The 5593-nt window shown below is 42.5% G+C and overlaps 1 pseudogene across 1 annotated transcript; it reads right to left on the bottom strand.

Moving 5' to 3' along the window:
- Positions 1 to 874: 874 nt before the first annotated feature.
- LOC306643201 (small nuclear ribonucleoprotein G-like) lies at positions 875 to 1164 on the bottom strand (annotated as a pseudogene). Its single transcript has one exon. The product of its transcript is annotated as a small nuclear ribonucleoprotein G-like (transcript).
- Positions 1165 to 5593: the final 4429 nt, after the last annotated feature.

The raw sequence follows: 5593 nt of genomic DNA, 5'->3' as shown, positions 1-5593 counted from the left end.
GGTCTTATTGGTAGGCTAATCACACTTGAACTCAGTCTAACTGAAGTTGTGGCACAGTGCCAACTCAGCCCAGCTACACGAGGACCAATGATCAGCCTACATCGTCACCACTGGACGAGGGAAAGGAATTGCACTTGCCGGAAAATAAAACGCACCTACAGAGTCATACTGCAGCCTCCACTGACTCGTAAGCACTCTCTGATGAGTGTGAAAGATTGGGAGGCACATGAAGAAGGAAAATGTGCCCCACAACCAAGAAAAACAACCCGTAGAAGTGGATTACAGACAACTGGCTATTGGAATTAAGAAGCAAGAATTTAAAAAAATCCGTTATAAACATAATAAGGGTTTTGCAAAAAAAGAACAGGTCAAGACAGGGGTGTTCAAGAGAGATGTGGATCTTTAGGGAAAAAGTCAACTGGAAATTTTAGAACTAAATATATATATGTGTGTGTATATATAATATATATGCATATACACATATATAAATTTAAAAATCCACAGAATAGGTATAACAGCAGATTGGACATTAAAGGAAGATTCAGGAAACTTGAAGAGAGTTCACTGGAAATTATCCAGGCTGAAGCAAGAAAGAGAACAACACTGAAACTAAATAAATAAATACAGCACCAGTGACCTCTAAGATACCCCAACAGTCCAACCTATGTGTAATGGGTGTGCCAGGAAGAAAAGGGCAAAGGATGGGGCGGAGAAAGTCTTGAAGAAAATGGTCATAGATTCCCAACTTTTTTGTTGTTATTAAAAAGTTTATTTTACAAAAAGTTTAATATGAAAATGTACATGACCCAATTTTTGTGTGTGTGTGTGTGGTGCTGGGAATTGAACCCAAGGCCTTGTGCTTATGCATGACCCAATTTTTATGTCATAGTTAAACAGGCCCTCTGGAAAGGGGACACAGATTTCTGTGCTGAATAGCCATTATTTATACTCATTCCAAGGCTTCTAACATGATGATACTTTTCCTTGTACTACCACCATTCCAATATTGTTCTGTTGCCCACTAGTTACCATTGCCACACATTCATCTATCACAAGATTCACAAAGGGATCAAATCCCTGCAATATTCCTCAGGCATGTCTGCCACCATTTAATTTCAATGATAATTTCTTGCCCATAAATTTTTTCAGCTCTGGAGGGTGAGCTTTGCTCTTGCTGTCTACTCCACAGGCTCAGAGATAGATTCCCAATTTTAATAAGAAATTTTAACCGTAGGTCCAAAAAAGTCAATAAGCCCAGCAGGAAAAACACACATAAAACCACCTTTCGGTGCATTACCGATTCCTAAAAGCCAAAAAGAGAGAAAACGCTGAAGAGCAGCCAGAGAAGGAAGAGGGGTGCACCACAGGACAACGACGGGAGGGACACTGACTTCTCACTAGGAACCAGGCCCGCCAGACGCACCAGCAGCACACACCCACGCTTGGAGCGACAGAGATGAGCACGGCCCCTGCGCGAGGATGACGCACGGATTCGCCAAGCGTTCCATACCAGAAAGAAAGAAGAAAAATAATGCACGAAGACTGCGAGAGGACATTTTTAATGTACAAAAAGGGGAAAAAAAAAAAAAAAAAAAAACTAGCCCCTGTCATCCTATATCCAAAGACATTCTAGTTCAGCAATAGCTGAAGGAAAGTCATACCAGCTGGAAGCCTGGAGCTGCTCAAAGGAATGAGGAGTACCAAAAACCATGAAGACATTGGTGGCTGTAAGGGTTTCTTCCCTCTTACTTTCTTTCATGTACCATGTAAGGCAACGATAACAACGTATCATGGGTGTTAGGAGACACACAGAAATAAAATGCAAGTCAGCAATGGCACAGAGGTCAGCGGGATCCGTGAAGAATCACACAGGCCTCCTGGGGGTTGGTCCTGGACAGCTGTGACGGTGGCAGTGACATTCATTGCCCAGGAGGCAACTGTGCTCACCTCAGGGCCACTGAGGCTCTCAAGCTGCTGCCATTTACTAGGAGTAAGAGAACTAGGAAGCGATCTGTTGGAGGGAGGGAGGTCAACAAACCACCCTGCCGACTGCCTGCCCAGCACCACTGCACCCGCCTGACAGCTCCCTGATCTAATTCCGACTTCACCCGTTTCTCATAGACCACGAGTGACTCCGGAAAGCTGGCTGCATCTTCTCAAGAGCTGGCCAAATAGGTCCAGAGGTAAATGGCTCTCTCCCGTTTATTGAAGGATTCAGGACTCCCAGCCTAAGTCAGTCAATGCTGGGCATTCCCTTGGCCAGTAGGAAAGTTCAGGAACGAGAAGAATGTTTATGAGAATATGAGAAGAACGGATTAGGAGAAGGACGGTTTTCTTACTTGAGAGGGACCCACCAAAGCCCAATGTGCCTCTTCCTCTGAACACCGTGACAGGAAGAAGCTCGCTGGTGCTATCACAGTCGCTTGGCATCCAGTTGGAGGCCGACGCAAACCACGCAGCGGGTGGAGGTCAGAGCTGGAGCTGATGCACTGACTGCTGCTAATCCGCAGGCCAGGGCAGAACTTCCTCATGCACTTACGTCAACGATTACCTGAGTGTAAACTGGATTTTATATTACACTGTTGTGGTTTGAGTCTGGAACGTTCCCCACAGGCTGGTGTGGGTAAAGCTCAGTCCCCAGTGCAGCAGTGTTCAGAGGTGGGGCTTGGGGGAAGTGACCGAATCACAAGGGCTCGATGTCATCAGGGGATGGATCCCTTTGACAGCTGAATGGAAACCGTGAGTGGTGGGGCATGGTTGGAGGAGGCAGGTCCCTGTGGCATGCGCCAGCAGGTATTTCTTGTCCCCAGCCCCTTCCCCTCTCTCTCTCTCTGTTCCCTGGCTATCATGAGCTGAGCAGCTTCCTCTGCCATGCTCTTCCTCCACAATGTTCTGTCTTGACTCAGGTCCACAGCAAAGGCACCGGCCAACCACAGATCGAAACCTCTGAAACCATGAGCCAAAATGAACCTTTCCTGTTGTAAGTTGTTTTTCTCATGAATGTATCACAGCAACAAAGAGGTGACGAACGCCTACTGGTGCCAAAAAAAAAAAAAAAATTAATTAATTAATTAATTAATTAATAAAAAAATATAAATAAAAAAATAAAAATATTACATCATCTTGATATGAGAAAAAGTCTGTGTGTGCACACGAACACGTGTGTCTCATGCTGGGGATGGAAAACCCAGGGCCTTATGCATGCCAGGCAAGTGCTCTACTACTGAACTATGCCTCCCTGTCCAACTCTTTAATGTATGCAATTTTATATAAGTAATACATACTCATATTTTAAAAAATCAAATTGTGAAAAGGTGTCTTATAATGGAAGGCAAATCTCCCTGTTCCTTGGTCCCTTTCTTGGGAGGCAACCATGTTTACAAATTCTTGAGTCCCCTCTAAGATGGAGATATATTATGTATAATAAGGACATATGTGTGTAAAAGTGTATTTTCATGTACAAATATACATATATACATACATACAACTGTACAAAGATTGGGGCAAAGCATGTATTCTTCCATTCTTCTCCATAGACAAAGTATGCTTCTTTCTCACTTCACAGTACACCTTAGAGAACTTTCCCACAGCAATATCCTATAGCTTCCTTTTTGGTTTTTGGTGTTTGCTCAGTATTCCATTGCAGCTAGTCCTGTAATGTATTTAATCTGTTACTTATTGAAAGGTGTTTAATTTGGTCAATAGTTTACTGCTATGAATACTGTTTTAGTGAATTTTCCTGCACAACATCTTCACACACCTGTGCTAGATATATTCCTACAGCCAGGGAAGTCTGGGATGTACTCAGTGTGGTGCCTATGATTGCAGGTAATGGAAATCCCTGACTAAATTTGACCTAAAACCACAAAGAAATGTGTGAATTGAATATAAGGTCCAGACTCTTTAAAAAAAAAAAAATATATATATATATATATGTATGTATTTTCTAGTTGTCTATGGACCTTTATTTATTTATATGTGGTGCTGAGAATCTAAACCAATGCCTCACACATGCTAGGCAAGTACCCTACCGCTGAGTTACAACCCCAGCTCCAGACTTTTTTTTAATTAAAAATATTTTAATTGATACAAGAAATTCACTTTTTTTTTTTTTTTTTTTACTTCTACTTTTCTAAAGTCCCTGAAGTCAGGACAAGTCCAGAAAGTCACATCATCTGATGAAATGCTATAGTTAAACTGGCAGTATATTCTTTTCTTTGTGGCACACACACACAAAATCGTGTTGCATCTCGTGATCAATAGTGCATTAGATTAAATGAAATATGGCATTTCCTATAACAACCAAGCAGAAAATTGTCACGGAAGATGAAACATGAAAAGCAGCTAATGTTGTGAAAATATGCTTCCCTCACTATCACCTCACCAAGAGCCAACACGTTCAAAGGAAGTACCTTCCCCAGCTTTCCTTTTCCCTTTTGATGTTTGCATGGTATTCCAGTACATTTTCCCATAATGCATTTAGACAGTTCCCTGTTGAGAGGCATTTACTTGTGCCAATATTTTGCTATTACAAATACTGTTCTAGTGACTGGATGTAGAAGTACATGTCTGCTCTGGGGGGGAGCCATCCATGGCCAGCAAACCAGGCCTGATGAGCTGTCAGACATGGAAATCCGGCTTCCAGGAACTGGCAGTCATTGAAAGATTGTTCCAGATGGCCTAGAGTATGTGGTTTCCATGCAGAGTGGCTCACCACCGGGAATTTGCAGGTCCTGCTGGGATGACCCAGCAAATGGGCAAATGGCTTCCTTACCTCCACCCCATCCTGTTCCTCCTGGTCCCCCTTTTACCCCTAAGACTATAAATAAAGGGAAGGCAAGCTCCTCCGTCTTTATGAGAGCCAGATCTTAGCATGACTTCATCCCTGATTCAACAGGTAATTGTCTCCTGTGGTTTTGCTATTAAATAAGTTTCTTGGTGATTACTTTACAGCTGGCCCATGCCTCTGAAGAAACTCTTCCCTCCCTCAGCCGGACATGTGGCTACACTGCTCTTCCCACCTACCAGATCAAAAAAAGTTAGAAAGTTGGTAACACCTACTGAGGGAAATGGGTTCTTTCATTCCCAGTTGGCAGAGGAAGTGTAATTTGGTATAATGGGTTTTTTCTTCTCCATCTAGCATTTCTAAAGGATAGTAACTGTCAAAATTTTAAATGTACCCATTGTTCCAGAAATTCCTCCTGGTAATCTATTCCATATAAATACTCACATAAACACAGAGGTATTTGTATAGTCATGACTATTGCTGTAATATTTATTATTATTGTCATTATTACTATTATTAGTGCATTGAGGATTGAACCCAGGGATGTTCTACCACTGAGCTAAATCTCCAGACTTTTTATTCTTTGAGACAGAGTCTCACTAAGTTGCTGAGGTTGGCCTCAAACTTGCAATCCTCCTGCCTCAGTCTCCTATGCTGATTAGCCATATTGTTTATGATATTAAAAACAGCCTAGCCAGATGCAGTGGCACAGATCTATAATCCCAGAGATCAGGAGGCTGAGGCATGAGGATCACAAGCTCAAAGCCAGCCTCAGCAACATAGTGAGGCCCTAAGCAACTTAATGAG

Source organism: Sciurus vulgaris (genome assembly GCF_902686455.1).
Source record: "Sciurus vulgaris genome assembly, chromosome: 13".
NCBI lineage: Eukaryota > Metazoa > Chordata > Mammalia > Rodentia > Sciuridae > Sciurus > Sciurus vulgaris.
This window is presented reverse-complemented; position numbering and strand designations above follow the sequence as displayed.